Source organism: Ambystoma mexicanum, chromosome 1p (assembly GCF_040938575.1).
Source record: "Ambystoma mexicanum isolate Mex_15411 chromosome 1p, UKY_AmexF1_1, whole genome shotgun sequence".
NCBI classification, from domain to species: domain Eukaryota; kingdom Metazoa; phylum Chordata; class Amphibia; order Caudata; family Ambystomatidae; genus Ambystoma; species Ambystoma mexicanum.
Genome location: NC_090921.1, coordinates 427,669,281 through 427,688,070, shown reverse-complemented (window position 1 = coordinate 427,688,070; position 18,790 = coordinate 427,669,281).

Genomic DNA, 18,790 nt, shown 5'->3' with positions numbered 1-18,790 from the left:
CCTAGGCTGATAGCCATTCCTTCTAGGGAATCTGAATGGGTCCCTACTTGTCGGATGATTTAAGCAATGCTTGTGGTATTGTTTGACTACACCAGAACTGAGAACCCTTTGGCCTAAAAGTAAAAACACTAAGGCTGTCGTCACAGCTTCCAACATCGTCCAGTTGAAACCCATTAGGGTATCAGGTATTAATATCGCCACATATATGGTCTCTGTAAATAATTTTGCCACGAAAATGTTGTGGCGATATTATTTGGGTGACCATATATGTGGCGATAGGGGAAAAAAAAAATATTAAAAAAAAAAAATGCAATAATGTCGCCACAAAAAACGGCCATTTTTCTGCGATATTTTTGTATGGCGATATTTTTGTGGCGACATTATTACATGGAACCCTCATTAGATGACAACCATTCCCCTGGGTATGCACATCGCCCAGCAGCGGCCCCAGACCAAGGCACTGGCATCCCTGTCCAAGGGAGATTGAGGTAATCTTTTCAACAGATTCCTTGGGTACAACAACCACTGCAGTGCATTCTTCAGTGAAGGTAGAACTGGCACTGGAGCACTTCTGGGGCCACATGGATGCCCCCCATCCAAGCGAGCAACAGAGAGTCAGTGTGTGACAATGTAGGCAATGCTGTCTCCCTGCCAGGTAGAAGATAGAGTTTTTCAATAAAATGAAGAATGGTGGTGCGTTTGGGCTCCTCCTATTGCTTCATCAGAACAGATTAGCCTTAATGTTTTTGACAAGAGCGAGCCCCTTTTTTAATGTTACTCCAAACTTCCACTCAGTAGGACTGTCCCCTTTAGCAGATTCTGGTTTACAGAGCTGAATCCTGTTAAAACATGTGTCAATACCAACTCCATGGCCCCAGCATTCAATTATTTTGCTGCAGATTCAAATCCTGTCCCCATAGAGCCAGTCTCAGAAGAGGCAGACGATGATGATGAAGGGGAAATCTGTCTGCACACACTCTTGAAGTAGGCTTTGATTTTTCTACTTTCCTCTCATCTTCAAGCACCACTTTAATCAGCTGTACGAGGTGCTTAAGGGCTTTGACAGATGCATTCATATTTCTTCTTAAGGCAGGAAGATAGGGAAGAGGAACATGCAGGACTAGTTTTCCTGTGCTTCCTCTTCCGGGAGTGTTTTCCCATGAAGGACTTGAATCAGGATGCGTCACCTAGGGAACTCCTGCCTCAGCCCCCTTAAATGTCGATCTCTATGAGTTCTGCCCATAGTTGATATACATATATGTGGGCCTCAACACAAATGTGTGATAGGGCTAGAGATCTGACCCATCAGGAGGGTTTGCCCGATACTCCTCTCAGCCTGGGGTGGGAGGCCCAACACAAGGTTTACCAGAGCCAATCCTACACCAGAATCTGTGCTTAGGAGTTTTGAGGGTCCCAGTCACTGTCTCTAATGCCTGTGACCGCCTATGAAATAAGCACCATCTTTCTTGCCTCAGATCTGCTGTGCACAATGCTGGCTGGCCTTTTTCTGTTTTCCCCACAGAACTACATCACCCAGGAGTCCCGTTGGTGGACGAAAGAGCGAGTGGCCAAACAGAGACAGAGTCGGCGAGGAAGTGATCCACAAATCTGCCAGGCAATCAAGACGCTCTACATGATATGAACTGTACATATGATTGTACCTTCAGTGGGACTGCAGAGCGATCCACATATTAAATCAGCAATCTAAACTCTCTGTGTAGTCGTGACACAATCCATGGACTTGACTGTACCTTTAACAAGGCACAATTAAATAACGCTGGTGGATATAAGAACTCTGGAATGTACTGAAATTCTGGTGGACCCATGTACGAAATGTGGGTCAGCCTTAAAGCCCTTTATATGTGTTAGCATATCTGTAACCCAGCCCCGGGAGAGAAAGAAGCCAGTGGTTGTCCCTGAGAACCAGCTGAGGGAGAGAACAAAAGGAAGGGGAAGGGGGGGGGTAAAAAGGGGCATGGAAATCAAGGCAGTGTGGGTTGTTCAGTTGAGGTCAAGGAAGAAGAATGAAGACAAACAGACCAAGTGGAAGAAAGACGGTGCAGAGGAGTATAGAAGAGGATTGCTTAACGATTGTGTAAGGTGAGGTATTGGTTTTTGGAAGAAAGTGGTACTTGGGTGTGAGAGTGTGTGCAAGGAGGGTGGGTCTAAAAGAGGGAGTACAGGGGTGAATGAGATTGAGTGGAAAGTTGACAGGGAGACGGTGTGAGTGGACATGAATGTAGTAGTGTGGAGAATGCATGAGAAGTAGATAGGAAAGGGGGCAGTAGTACTGTGGAGGGGGCAGAGTAGAGGAATATCATGTCTCGGATCACTTAAAACTGAATGGATAACTCAGTTTCTAAAAAAGACTGGCCGGTGCCCCTTTGATGCACTTAATTATAGGCCTATTACCAATACACCTTTTTTACTTAAGATTCTGGACTGCTTTGTGTACACCCATATCTTAGAACTTTGCAACAACCACAAGGTTCTACACGATAGACAATACAGTTTTAGGCAAGTTCATGGCACAGGGACAGCTCTGCTGGACTTTACGTCTGATTAATTGCGTACAATGGACAAGGGGTAGACAGTGGTCCTGATGTTATTAGACTTGTCGGCCGCCTTCAACCTGGTGGATCACCACCTATTGGTTGCCAGGTTGAAGGAGGTTGCACATTTCTCAGATGCCTCTTCAGCATGGATACAATCCTTTGTGAGTAACAGAACATTGAGGGTGTGCATTGACATAGCGGAAGCCCCACCTAGTATCTCGCTTTTAGGACTGTCACAGGGTGCCTGCTTGTCACCCTCCCTTTACAGAATTTTTACTGTTTCTGTCTTCAAGTTGTTGGACAGAAATAGCATTGAATTCACTAACTATGCGGATGACACGCATTGTGTTATCCCATTATCAGGGAATTACGAGCAAGACAATGCCAGATTGAATGAGGTTGATGATATCATTCAAGAATGGATGGTAGAGAATGGCCTGGCATTAAACAAGGAAACAACAGAACTTATGGTAGTTGGAACACCTATCAAAATAAAACATCTAGGGGAGAAGTATAAACATTTCAGACTTGCAGGGTACGATCTGGAGACCAAACCAAGGTTAAACCCCGAGGAATTGTTTTGGATTAACATCTCAGTATGGAGGTGCAAGCAAGTCATCTGGTGTCTTTGGCAGCATACTATATAAAATTACTCACACAAATGTGCATGTTTATTTCAAAATCTAATTGTGAAATAATAGCAAGAGTAATTTTCGGGTTGAAGATAGACTATTGTAGTATCTCATAGATATTAATAAATCAGAGTATGTCAGACTTCTGATCATACAGAATAGTGCCATCAGAGCAATTGCGGGGCTGCGGAAGTTTGATCATGGAACTATGGCAAGAAGGGATTTGCACTGGCTGCTGAAAGTAGAGCTGATAAAATTCTGCCTATTGGTCATGGTGCATAAAAGTTTTATATGCATTAGGCCTGCATACTTGTCGGAAACCTTGCTGGTGAAGTCCAATATAAGAATGCACAGATCAAATGACCCACTTCTGCTAAAAGAGCCCAGAGGCTCACTCAGACAAGTGAAACAGGGTGCCTTTTATGCAGTAGCCCCGATGGTCTGGAACTCTCTCCCGGAAGTACTGAGAAAAATTAACCTAATTGAAAATTTCAAGAAAAAACTGAAAACACACCTATTCAAGGAACAAGCATCTGCTTTTCATGTGAACTCTGCTGCCCCCTCTTCTTTTAGTTGAGCATTATGTTACATATTTTATCTTTTGTTTGTTGTCAGTTGCGCCCATAAGCCTCCGGGTCCTGAGCTGCGCAGCTTACATTTTTAAAGTAAAGTAAATTGAGTGCAGTGTGGAAAGAGGTGGAGTGGAGAGGGGAGAGTGGTAGTGTGAATAGGGGAAAATAGTGGTGTGGAGAGGGAAAAATATTTGGGTGCTGAGGATAGAAGATGGGAGGGGGAGAGCAGAAGTGCAAAGCACTGGAGAGTAAGAGTAGAAATGCGACCATCGAAAGGACATTGAGAGAGAGAGAAAAGGAGAGGATAGAGAAGGGGAGAGTGGGGGATGAGAGAGAGGGCACAGTTAAGGAAAAGAAGGGATAGTACATCCCGGCCAAGGAATGCCAAAGTGTGTAAGGAAAGTACCAAGTGAAAACTGGGTGAGTAGAAGGCACCTTGCCTTGACAACATAAATATTGTGGGACCCCGGTGAGTATAAACCTAGATTGTTCCAAGAGTAAGTCAGATAGAAAAAGTGTTTGTTTTTAAGCCATCACAACCAGCCATGCAGCTGCTAGGCAGTAGGGTTTACCAATCTCCATTGATCAACTTGAACCTTTGTGATGCCTGGGATAGGGAGGGAACACAAGAGGGTGGCGGGCGAGAGAGAGGGGGCGCCCATCGGGAGTCCCTTCATAGTTCTTTCAATAAAATCCCTTGAACTGTCCTCGTGACTTGGTGTGTTCTTGTGATCATCTGTGACAGAACATAAATGTCAAGAGTAATAAGCAGCCTCAACCCTCATACCGCCTGGACTGGCGAAGCGTGGTGCCATGTGTTAATATCCCCACAAAAATATCACCCTACAAGAATGGCGCAATTGTCTTGCAGCAATATTAACCCATGGAATCTGCGCGGGACACCACCGCAACCCCATATTTCTTTAAAAGGAGCGGGGTACACCCCACAACCCCTGCTTCCATTTAAACCTAATATTAACCCCATCAATAATATCGCCTATGCCATTTCCCGACGACTATATATATATGCAGTGGTCGAAGTGCGCACAAAAAGAAGTAGTGGAACTATGTTCCCTACTGGTCTGCACCGCTCCCCACAAACCCCATCACCACGCCCCCTCCCATGCACAATTCAAACTCCAAAACACATGTGCCTGCTGTTTTAGGGAACGTCCAATGCAGTGCACTAAAAGTGCAAGTTCCAACCTCTTCCTACACTTTTATTTTAAAACGAAACCGTTCCAGAACGGTTTCTTTTTAAAATAAAAGTATAGGAATGGTGAAACGTAATTAAAAGAAGTAGAGGAGCACCGCTCCCGACCACTCCCGCTCACTTCACCACTGTATACATGGCAATATTATTGGTGTGGATAATGTTACGTGATAGCCAAAGCGCTGCCTCCTCCTGGTTTTCTGTGGGAAGCCCAGAAGGCCTACAAGAAGTCTGCCCCGATTCCAGTCCACAAGACTGAAGCTCCATGCCCAGTAGTGGGATGAGGAAGAGGGAAAAACATGGGAGTGTTGAATTTCACAATTTAGGCACTGTGCTTAAAATGGTTGAATAGACAATGTCCTATTCCTATATAATTCAGGTATAACTTTGCCACCTCTTTACTATTTGTAGCCCTTGAACCAGACACTCAGACAGGTCCGGTGGCAAGGATGGCGCTGGATTACCATAGATAAGATAAGCAAGGCCAGCAAGTATGAACTAAATACAGAAGCCTAATAGCAGGAGGAAAATGATCAAATGTGTGCACCTTACCACCGAACATGGTGCAGCGTGTAACACTGTTTTCAGCACCGAGGTATAGGTGTTAAGAACTGGTCACTTCGCAAGGGGTTGTTATTTTGTTGGTGTTTTTTTTTAATATTCAATGTTGATAACATTTTGCTGTGGTGTGTGACCTTAAAGCTCCTCCAGTTGTTGCTGCTTGGTGACCCTCAATCCTCCTTGTTCTTTGTTCACTTTATTAGTTACCCATCAAGTATCTGCTTCAGTTTGATGGTCTTTGTGCAGTCCAGATGTTTTCATGGTAGAGAAGCTACATTTCTCTCCTCCCTCTGGACAAAAGTGGCCGAAAGTGGCAGTGATTCCATCACCATGGTTTTAATAGCATTTTCTTCTGTACGATCGAACTTGAAATGAAGCCCAGTGTAATCTATTCCACATTCATTGGCAAAAATTGACAGTCATGATGGTTCATCCTGAGTAGTTTTGTTCAGATTAGGCAATGTTTGTGTGGGAGTTCTCTTGTTTGGCTTCCTTCCGTTGCAGAAGTCTGAACAACACCTCCCAGACACTTGCCTCAACTTGTTATGTAACAATACCTCATCCACTATCTACAAGCCAGAACTCTTCACTCGGCCGGAAAACTGCTCCTGAATGTGCCAAATTTCTTAGGGAATGTCAGGGTAGCCCGGTAGGGCATGTTTGGGTAGGAAGGGTGTGCTGAAGAAGAAAGAGCATTGTTATGTATGACAGACATTATCGAGGAAGTAGGGCATGGTTGGGAAGAAAAGGCATGCTGCAGAATAAAGAGTACCCTTACGGACATTACCAGGCATGTAGAATAGGCTCAATCAGGTAGGGAGGGAATGGCATGCTCGCACCTATAGGGCCCACTGACGAAGAAAGAGCACCCATATGTATGAAGGCCATGATTGGGCATGCATGGCATAGTTGGGAAGGAGGGCACGCTGAAGGAGTACGACCAGCCTTAGGTACATGATCGGGCATGTAGGGCACGCTGAAGAAGAAGGCGCATCCTTAGGTACATGATCGGGCATGTAGGGCACGCTGAAGAAGAAGGCGCATCCTTAGGTACATGATCGGGCATGTAGGGCACGCTGAAGAAGAAGTAGCATTCTTAGGTACATGATCGGGCATGTAGGGCACGCTGAAGAAGAAGGAGCATCCTTAGTTACATGATCGGGCATGTAGGGCACGCTGAAGAAGAAGGAGCATCCTTAGGTACATGATCGGGCATGTAGGGCACGCTGAAGAAGAATGAGCATCCTTAGTTGCATGATCGGGCATGTAGGGCACGCTGAAGAAGAAGGGGCATCCTTAGGTACATGATCGGGCATGTAGGGCACGCTGAAGAAGAAGGCGCATCCTTAGGTACATGATCGGGCATGTAGGGCACGCTGAAGAAGAAGGCGCATCCTTAGGTACATGATCGGGCATGTAGGGCACGCTGAAGAAGAAGGCGCATCCTTAGGTACATGATCGGGCATGTAGGGCACGCTGAAGAAGAAGGAGCATCCTTAGGTACATGATCGGGCATGTAGGGCACGCTGAAGAAGAAGGCGCATCCTTAGGTACATGATCGGGCATGTAGGGCATGCTGAAGAAGAAGGCGCATCCTTAGGTACATGATCGGGCATGTAGGGCATGCTGAAGAAGAAGGAGCATCCTTAGGTACATGATCGGGCATGTAGGGCATGCTGAAGAAGAAGGAGCATCCTTAGTTACATGATCGGGCATGTAGGGCACGCTGAAGAAGAAGGCGCATCCTTAGGTACATGATCGGGCATGTAGGGCATGCTGAAGAAGAAGGCGCATCCTTAGGTACATGATCGGGCATGTAGGGCATGCTGAAGAAGAAGGAGCATCCTTAGGTACATGATCGGGCATGTAGGGCATGCTGAAGAAGAAGGAGCATCCTTAGTTACATGATCGGGCATGTAGGGCATGCTGAAGAAGAAGGCGCATCCTTAGTTACATGATCGGGCATGTAGGGCATGCTGAAGAAGAAGGAGCATCATTAGGTACATGGCATGGTTGGGAGTAAGGGCATGATGAAGGAGAAGGAGCAGCCTTAGAGACATGATCAGCCATGTAGGGCATGGTTAGGAAGGAAGGGCATGCATGGGCACGTATGTCATGCTGACGAAAAAAGAGAATTGTTAGGTACGAAGGACATGTCCTGGCAAGTAGGGCTTGCTCAGGCAGGAGGAGTGCATACATCCAGATACAACATTCGACCATTGAACAAATTCATTGAACTAGGGAGAGTGGCCTCTTCCTGCAGAAACCTACTGCACCACTTCACCCTCCCTCGAGAGATTAATGTGGCATACGAGCGAAACAAACACATCAACATAGAGAACATGTGCGGGTTAACTTGGCAGTCCTTGCCAAATTTCTTGCTTATTTGGAAACAAAAGTTTAATGTGGCACGTGTTCAATCAAAAACAAAAGGGGACAATAACATGTTAGTACTACGAACATGAAGGTTGTGTAATGAGCTACAAGTAACTGTAGTGATCATATTCAGAGCCAAGTGTGGTTAAATAACAGTGTGCGTGAAGTGTCTGGGAGGTGTGTTCACACTCTGCAAGGGAAGGAAGACAAACAAGAGAACTCCTGCGCAAATATATTGCCTAATCTGAACAGCATGTTCTAAGGCTGAACTTTCATGCCCGTCACTTTTCTCCAATGACCGTGGGATAGAACTCATTGGACTTAACTTCAGGTTCAGCGGCACAGAAGTAATGGTGCTCCTAGAATTGCTGACTCTTTCCACATGTTCGCGCAATGCCATCTCCGAGTTTATACGTGAAATCCAGGATTTACCTCCAGCATATAGCTGGTGGTAAATCTTCCATTTTACCTCCACAATTCACAGGATTTACCATGGCAGAATTTTTACAGATGGTAAATCCTCAAAAATTCCCAATGGACTCCCAAAATGGGAATTAACATAGCAAAATCACCACCGATAATATGCAAGTAAATCCACCAGTCCGAGTAGCTGTAATGATAATTATGTTATGCAGAAAGTCTGTCTAAGAATCCTGGAATTACCGTCAAACCTTTGAAGAGGCCTAATTGGAACTGAGTCAAAGGGGGTCATTACGAGGTTGCCGGTATGCCGCTGGTAATACCAGCAAACTTGGCTTACCGTTTCCGCCACACGTTATCCTGCGATTACCGGGATATTACGGGCAGCGGAGTAACGGTAAGTTCCCCTTCCCATATAGTCCTATAGGACTCAATGGGATGGGAACCACTTAAGTACCGGAACCGTTGTTAACGGTGCCGGTGCATCAGTGAGTTATCTGCCATCAGGGGCCTGACCTACCGGCAGGTCAGGCTTGCCGGTAGTACACTACCCCAACCGGCAGACTAGGAGTATGCTGGTTTGGAAAAGGTGCCAGTACACGTTGTACCGTCAAAAAGAGTTAGCTGAGCTTTAGATCACCCACCCTTCGACCACCAGATGCCTTCACAGGTAGTGACATCATGCAAACACTGATCACAAACGCGGGGTTATTTTTTTTTTCAATATCTCAATTGAGAACTCAAAGTTGCAGCACTTAGATAAGCATTGATTGATAACAGACATAAACAAGCAATGCTACAGAAAGCACATTCTGTAGAAAGGCATATGATGGTTTTAGTTGTTGGAGCTTCTTGTATCTTGCCAAACATTCTGCATTCTGTCCATTCAGAGTGAATTTCAAGAAAGAGATCAGCTGGATCCCCTCGGGTAGATGCACCCATTTGCTGACTCTCTGGGGATCCTTGACACTGGTCATGACTAGCCAGTCTGCAAGCGGGTTACAAGTTGGAGCACTACCGTGGTAATGCAGCTTTGACGGGTACAATTGCATGGCATATTTATGGATCATTGTAGTCAAAATGGGCTGCTGATCATGGGTACAAGATCAGTTGCCAGATCATATCTTTTTAAAGGGATGGCAAGTAATGTCCAATGGTGCCATAAATGCGGCCTCTAATCCCATTCTCATGGGTAGCAGCAAGGCCCCTATTAGGATTCAGATCCGATTTATCTCAGCATGAACTCATACAAAACCATTCAAGATGGCGTGATGGCGTTAGATCCCTGGTGTGTAGTTGCCATTGGAAATGTATATGTCCTGCTCTGGATCAGAGATTCCCATTTGTGCTCATTATATGTTATTTCTCTCCACTTTGCATCATGTCTCCCTGTCACCATGATGCACACACAGGGTGAAATATGTCTGTAATTGAGGCCCATTTTTGAGAACAATCATGTATTTGAGCGACACAGTTGTTATTAAAATGGCACTGCCTATTCATTATTTAATGTGATTAAAGAATCCTGAGCTTGTGGTTGAAATACCTGGCGACTCCAGGCAAGCCTTTGCATAACCTGTTGTGTTGGCTTTGTTAATGGTAAAGGGATTTATAGAGGAATAATTTTAAGTGCGATTCCATGGGACATGTATCTCCGTCACTGCTCTGTACTGTGGATCAAAGGTCAAACTTTTTCTGTAACGTGCAATAGCATTAAGATTGATTTTGAAAAATCGAGAATTTAAAATAAGGGTCATGCATCAGAAATGTTTTGGGCGAAAGGCAGAAATGTGTCACGTTAGTTTGGAAGAGATGCGGTCTTTGTCCTGGTGTGCGAACTATTAATCCAGAGGACCTTGGTTCTAGCCCCACTCTGCATTCCCCGCCACCCATCACACGCACTCCATTGGACAATGTGTTTAGTTTTTCAGCATTTTGGAAGGGCATGCATATGCAGACACAGAGCTCTGAAAGCGCTCTAGAAGAACACAGATTCTAGATCACCCAGTTCTTGATGACTCTTTGAATAGTGCAGCTTGACTTCTTTTCATGCTCAGAACATGCCACCGTGCTAACAGGCTTCTCTATTAAGCTCCACTCTGCTGCTGTTTCATTTCATTTATTGTAAAGCTTTTCGGCAAAAATGTTTTCCATACATTGAAAATGATGCACGGAAGAAGTTCTGCACATTATGTATTGATATGACGATGGGGAAATGGGTAAGGGTGGAATACCTGTTCTGTGTGTTATAGATCTGGAATTAAGTGTCAGGAATTAAAGAGAGAGGAAATGTGAGGAATCAAGGAACTGGGCAGAAAAGCGTCACATCTAGGTTACTAGAAGAAGAGGTAAAATGTGAGACGCCAGGAGGGAAACTGACAAAACTGTGTCAAGTGTGGGTGGTAAAGGAGACTAGTCCTGCTGTTGTTGGTTTAAGACTAAGAGAGTGAGAAGTCAGACATCCAAGAATTAACAGCCGATAGACAGGAAGATATATTCCACCGGACCGATTGGCGGTATTAGTATTTCAGTTTGCCGGTATACTGGCGGATTTACTGCTAGGATTCTGTCAAACTTGTAATGAGCCCCCAAGTGTGAAAAGCCCTTGCTCATCACGTAGGTTGGCCTCCCTGAACCCCTGGGCGCTGGTTCTGAAAATCCCTTAACCAACATGTACTTTTGGAATCTTCTTGTAAGGAGTCATCAGGAGTGTCCAGAGTATATGGTGGCTGTAAGAGGGTAAAGGGATGAAGACTTTATCGGTACACCAGCTATCTTGCTGGGGTTGTTGGTCGTTGATCTGGCTGTCCAGGATTGTATAGCCACTCGCATAAATGGTGCAGTACCTTCTATTGGTGTGCTGCAGTCACCCTGAGCCAATTTTCTGGGTAAAAGGAGAGAGCACACTTTGTCGACCACTGGAGGTAATAATGCAGAATGTCCCCTATTGTACTAGCCTTCTTACTTCTGTGTTAGGCCCTTCCATTCAAAAACAGTCTAGCTTAACCACTGGGTTCCTCTGTGTTAAATGCAGTCACCCCCAACATTGTAAGTGCTTCTTTGTTGGGTGGATATTTTCTCTTGATCGTATCCTACTTAAATCATTGAAACTCAAAGTTGGTGACCATAGCCAAGGAGGGAATCCTTGGGCCAGAGACACAAAGTGCAGGTAGGAAGGTCAGACTACATGAAACTGACAGGAATATAGCTTCAGCAGGAGCATGGCTTCGAACCCACTATTGGTCCATCTTTTCCTGTCTAACCTGTATCTACTTCCTCTCTCTTCCATCCACCATGACCTTCCAAGCGTATCTGTAATATCTGTATCCATATTTTTGGGCCCATCACTAGTTTATTTATTGACAGTCATCCTTTTCAAGACCAGTGTCGTGCATCCTCCAGTTGTTCAGCAAACTCATTTAGTATAAAGCTCATTTTTTGGTTACAACGCATTGCAGTGTGGCATAAAGAAAAACTCCAATGCAGGTGTTTCTCCTTTGTGAGGGTGGGGCTGATGGGAGTTTCAGTTGGAAACATCCTGCATCATGCAGGTAGAATCTTCCAACCCTGCTCTCCCCGACTTTGGTATGCATACAGTATGCAGAGTAGGTGTACTAATGCAATGTGTTATGATAATGCTTAGCAGTGCTAATTAATGTGAACATTTGTCTTTTCTGTTTAGGTATTTACATTTGATGCATAAAGATATTGGTGATTTCCAGCTACAATCGATGGAAGATATACATGCTAAAACGGATCCTTATTTATTTATTCCAATATTTATAGGGAGCGCTCACCCAAACCCCTCAGAGTGCTAACAAAGCACATAAAAAGATATATGTCTTGAGATCCTTTTTGAATCTCGAGTAGCAGGAGAGATTGCAAACGGTAGCAGGAAGATCATTCCATGCTTTTAGTTCCCAAATGTTCGAAACTGGTGGCTCTGTATCTTGTAAGTTTGAAACGAGGCTGATCAAGATGGGTGCTATTATTCAAACATAATGTTGTCAAGGGAATTTTAGCATGAAGCCTGTGCTTCGGGTATTGTAGGGCAAAGCCCACGATACAGTGTTGTGTCAGTGTCTGTACTTTATGATGAATTCAGTGTTGAACAGCCAACTAATGCAACAAAGACAATTTCAGAGTGTGAGTTCAGTGATTATGAGGATGCTAGTTAGAGGGGATTTGTCCGCATCCATTACAACAACTGATATGTCAGTGTCAGACAGGTCGAAGAGGTATTGCCAGCAGTACTGACCACAGTAAAATGAATGGTTTTAGGGTGCCAGGTTACCATCAGCGTCCGGTGGTAATACTGGGGTTAAGAATGCAAATTCAGTCCCTGATTGAGAGTGGCCAGAAGTATTTTTATTCAAAGTCTGGGCAGTCTGAAACAGTCATGTCCATAATACACGGCTAATCCCCTTCTGGCATAGTCGTTTGCTTTTTAAAGGAAGCAAAGCCACTCCAAAATCCATATTAAGGATTTTCCAAGTATGTTCACTACCCTGGTATGGCCTTGATAAGTGGAAATAGGGAGATCAGCCAGTTCAATTGTCGAATCGGAAGCCATATTAAAGCAGTGTGAGTAGGTAAGCACAAACGTTGTTTAAAGTTTAGATAAGGCACCCACAAGGTCCCTTGGTATAATGCAGTACGTAAAATAGCAAAGTAAACAATACCTGAAATCCCAGGCTCGTGCCGCGGCTCATACACGTCCGAGGCACAACCAGTGACAGCCAGTGCACCAGATAAGTGCCCCAGCGCTAACACACCTGCTAGGCCTTTAAATCTGCTTCCTACATAAAAGCCTCCTGGGAAGTGGAGTTTTAAATTAAGTTTTCAAGATCTAAACTGTAGTCTGTAATAACACAGCGAGGAAGGATATTATGAATGCAGGAGTGCCACAATCAAATTGAAACAGTCTGCAAGGAGCAGCAAAATAAAACTGTATAAAACTATTTAAAATCAATTGAGCAGGAGGCTAAAATATAAAGAAATGGAATACAATCCTGACTAACAATTAGGTACTACCAGGGGGAACCAGTGGCACAGCCAGGTTTTGGTGCCAGGGGGGGGTGAAGTGCTGCTCAGGGGGGCACCACGGCACTGCCACGCAGCATGCCAGTCAGGTCCAAAAGGGGTCGTGGTTGGGCCAGAGGTAACTCTTAATTCTACAGGGTGTAATATCTTGGCACTGTTGATGCTTAGTATTCAAGGAAAACTGTTTTGCTGTGACAGATTAGGACCAGGAGACCCTCTGACGCATCAAAAAACCTCTGGGGCATCTGCGCTACAAAGCCTTTCTGCGTGGTTTCATTGAAGCAAATGTCTGAATTACTTTATCAAAGTCCACAGAGTCAGTCAGGTCTCTTTCGATACTTAGAAGGCTAAATTTGAAAGTCTCTCTTCACCCATTGTTGACCGTAAGTAACTTTTGATCAACTTCAGCCTTCTAAAACATTATTCTGTGGCAGCACTACTTACAAGCAAAGTGACAAATATTCTGTACAAATTGGAAATGTTTTGGTAAACGCCCTGAATATCATTGGCTATCAAGAAAAGCATCACATTGTTCATTGATAACTGCTTGTTGTCAGAGAATATTTCCCCATACAGTGCACAATAAGAAGAATACTCTTCCACAGCATTGGGCACAGAGACATCACCTACATACAATGCAGCTAACTCTTTCAATGCATCAGAATTATCTGATCCAGTAAAATGTTTAGGATCCAGTGCTGAGAATGTATGCACAATATTTCTAAAGTCTTGAAACCTCACTGTCATCTGAGCAACTGATATATCAACAAGACCATAAAAGGTTTCTACTTTTAATGCCTGCCTCCCACTATTTAAATGATTCTTATCAGCTGCTTCATTATGAAAGCTTTTCTTAGCCCTCTTCCTTTTTTCTTGAAAGTGTGTTGATGTCCCACCATGTTTCTCGCATCTGTTTCAAATCAATCAAATCTATCATCTGACCGAAGCTTCTCTATTTCCTTAGAGCATGTCACAACCATGTGTACTACTTTGCAAATATGTTGACAGTGTATGCACAGCTTGCAGTACTTTGTGCCAAAAACATATTAAAAATTTAAACTCTAAGGTTTCAATTGTAATCCAGAGCCCCTGTGCATCTCAAAGTGCTTTCCCATTTGCATTTGGGATGCATCCAGTGGATATTCAGTGCAAGGCTGTGTTAATTGGTACAATGTTTTGTTTCACAGAATCTACTGCCCTGTTATGGCTCGCCCATCTAGCGTCACATAGCTTTTTTAATGGCAGGGCTGTTTCCTGTAGGTCATGCTCCTGTTGCTCTTCCTGCAGAACTTTCAAGCAAGGCAGATTGCTAATAAGGACAGTGTCTCAAGTGTACCAAAAAATAACTTTCCTTTTATACATCACCGTGCAGCATCAATCATCACAAGGTTTAAATTGTGCACACAATAGTGAACATATACAGCTCAGGGCGTGAATAATTCTTTCACAAGTGCTTGCAGTCCAGAAATACATCCGAACATAGTGCTTGCACCATCATGCCTCTGCCCACGGATCAAGAAAACATCTAGTTCCAGGGACTCTAAAGTCAAAGCCAATAGTTTATGAAAGTCTGCCGATCCTGCTCCAAAGAGTTACAAAATGTTCAGCAACATGACCAGGTGATGGCATCCCTTGCTTGGCGAGATAGAATATAGCATCAAGCAGTCTCCTTGGAATACCATGTTTTTTCTCTATCTGTTCCCTTTAAGATTTTATTAGCACAGAAACAATAGGTCTATCATGGCTAATTCTAGTTTTGGCTATTTGTATCTGTTGTTCAGCTTCACAGTGTATCTTGGTATGTTCATGCATTGCAATGTTTTCTGTTCCCTTTTTAAAATTGGAAAATCTACAGCTAGGGTCAGACCAAACCTTTGCAAAGTGCTCATTGTTTTTATCGGCAAGTAGCCAACATGCAAAGCAAACGCGACAGTTACTTCCAGGAGAATACACTAACCACTGCATTACTACAAAGAATCCACCTGCAACCTTTCTTTTATACCAGGCTGGACTAAATCTTCAAAGATTGGAGTCATATGGACATTTTCTATAGCCATCTTTTAATCCAGGCTGACATTAATTGCAAGAAGCTGCAATAAGTGCTCGGACTAAAGGTATAGACAGTGCCCTGCTCTGAAAGAGGTATGGCTCTATTGGGTAATCTTGCTGCATGTCTTGCTGCATTTTCACATTCCCAATGCATTCCCCAATGTCCTCAGTAGCCATGTCTTCAGCTACTTGTGTGCGAACATTGGTTATCTTCAAGAATTTCAGTGAAATCAGCAGTTTTGCGAACAAGCATAACTTCAGGCTGGGTAACAGTGTTTGGTGATCAGGCTGGGTAACAGTGTCTGTCGAGCAATCAGGCTGGGCAACAGTGTCTGTTGAGTGATCAGGCTGGGTAACGGTTTCTGTTGAGTGATCAGCCTGGGTAACTGTGTCTGTTGAGTGATCAGGCTGGGTAACAGTGTCTGTCTAGTGATCAGGAGTCAGACCCTCTGTAGATTCAGTAGAACATTGGGGCCGCTCACGAATGTCAGTGATTGATGCGTGATCTGTGGAATGTATTGTGGTAAATGGGAAAGCAGTAGACATATGTTCATCACCAGAAGCATGAGGGACAGAATGAAGAGGGTTTTCCTGCTGAGTTCTGAAGACAAGGATTGAAAGAATCTTGTCATTACAATAACATCATCCAGTGGTTTAAAGCGTTGGCATTAATTGAATGGCCAACAATGTACCTTTGCTCCTGCTTGTCAGTAGAACCTTTAGGCTGGATCTTGAAAGCAGTCACAATATCTAGAGGGGTTTTGCTTCTTCAGCCAGTTTCTCTTTGCTGATCAGTTTTCTTCTTGTGGCACCAGACATGTTTTGTTCAGCAGCTGCTGATGACTCTGGATTAATGTTGCTCTACTCCCTACTTCTGCAGCAAGAGAAGGAAAGCAACACAGATTAGCTATCATTTGAACTTGTGGTGGATACTCAGCACAGTAGCAACTTCTATGAATAAGAAGCTTCTAACAAAACACAAAATGTATTCACACTTACATTTTTGTTGTTCCTTATATAGACCTATTATGCTTAAAATGTCTTGCAAGTACTCCTTCTCAATCGAAAAAGTTAATGTTATGTAGGTATGTTCATATGCCACTGGTTGAGGTTGGATTGATGAATCAAACATATTAACTGGGGTGGTAGGTAGATGTTAACGCCAGGCAGACAAGGTTCTACTATGCTGATTGAAAGCAGCAGGAGCTACTTTTTAGCTCAAAGCAATTTTGCTGATGCCTGCCCTGCTGAACTATATATGGAAAACGTTTTTTAACACTTATGCTACCACACAGACAGTATCTGAATGTCCCCTAAATGTTGTAATCTGGATGGAGCTGAGATTTCAATTGCAATAAGTCTTTGGAACGAGGTGGCGAGACAGTGAGGCTCTAGTTTTCCTGCAAGCTCAGCTGACAGCATGCTTTAGTGACAAAATAAATATTCATATATAGCTATAATAGAACAAAAATAAAGCAAATAAACACTGGCTGCGTGTGCCGGTTTGTGTGGTAAAAGTGGGGCACAGGCACTTATTTGTAGGCCAGTTTGATAAGTTACTTCACCATGTGGCTAGTAGCTGTGACCAGTATTACTGAATATTCTTTAAAGGGCGCAGTTTGCATCACATTTGATCAAATCCCTCCCCCTGTGTACTACTCGAACAGTCTTTCAGAAAAGGAATGAATTGACATTTGTAACCATGGCCCACTTTTTCATTGGTGCTTAAGAGAATTGTACGCCCCCCCCGCCCAGTCCAACCCGGAGCAGAAGAGAAACGTTACATAGTGAAAGGTAATAGAATCGAGGAAATAGAGCTGCTGAGGAAAGCAGTGACAGAACGTGAAAAAAAAGAGTAAAACAGGGAGAACGAAGCCTGTTGAACTTCAACAGGAGGTTGGGAGGGAGAGTGAATGCATTAAGAGAGAGCATGGAGCAGGGAAGGACCACATTTAATGGTGCAGAGTTTGATGAATGGCTGAGCTAGCTTGTTGTGTTGGGATTTGAAGCAGTTCTTACTTTAACCCTACTTGGTTTAATTTAACTCTCCTGTGTCAATCACAAAGCCATAAGTGTTTCAGCCGTTATCCTTTCATTATCAATGTTTCTCTGGCCTTCAATGGATAATATCCCATCTTTCAATTGAATGCATAGCTATAGTAACACTATTATTATATACCATGGGATAATCTGCATACTTCTCCCCAAGGTGGAGCGGACTCTGCTTGGAACAGCCCAGTGACATTTTAAGATGCACTAACTGAGATGAAACATTGTTACAACCTAGAGATACCACTACCAGTCAGTCACATTATCACACACCCGAACACCCCACCCGACGTTGGAGGCACGTGGCGCATCACAGCCAAGGCCAATTCTTTGACGGTTCAAATCTCAGGGCTATCTGCTGTGTACTGAAGATTGAACGACCACATGTCGATAAAACACTGTTACACCTTTCCACTTTTTAAACTTCTGCACACCCATACCCATGGTTTTCCACATATAACTAGTAAGGGCTGTGTATTTTATGAGCTTTTCACATTGTGTTGCAATGATTTGCGAGATTTTTGCTGTGCACAAATCGAACGAATGGGCAAAATGTGCCTATTTCATAATTGAGGGAACGCTTTTTATAGTTACTTTTTCCAAGGCATTTTTTCGTATTCTTGGATACCTTCTTGTCAGGGATGTTTTGTTCTTTTAGCTTTGAGGTTCTCGTTTTGTCATATTTTCATTCCGGTGCGTGAATTAGTTGTAGGTAGCTTTATGTTCCTTCCTCTGAACCGGCGCCGGCCCCCTCTTCGCTAAACTTCGCTAAAGAGGGCCCAATGGCTAGTACTAGTATGGTTACTCATTACTACAACAAGATACGCTTTAAAGGTGTACCAGTGTTGTCGTCCTCCAGCCCCCTTGGCAATGGGCATTTCGGGTGCGCCGGTGGCCCTGCAAGCCTGCCCTTCGCAGGGTCCAGTCAAGTGTCTTAAGTGATCAACGATGGCCCTACTCACATAAACTATTGGCCAGATTGCACAACGTGCATAATGTCAGGAATGGATATGAGTTGCAACTTTTCCACAAGGAACCACATATTTCCACAATGCCAATATTTCTATCACTCAATGAAGCACACATTATCAGCCCAGTATCCACGTTAGCCTGAAATAGCAGATGGGAGAAAGGAAGCTTTGTGACAAAGCTCTGCAGGTAAACTTAAAATATTGTTGGCCTCCCGACTCCCACAGCCTTCCTTGCCATCCAACCACGCTCATTCCTTACTATCCCGTACAATACAAAGCCACTATCCCAATGACGAAATCGCCAGTGTATTTGTGGCTTCTACTACACATGCACTGGTAAATAATGGAA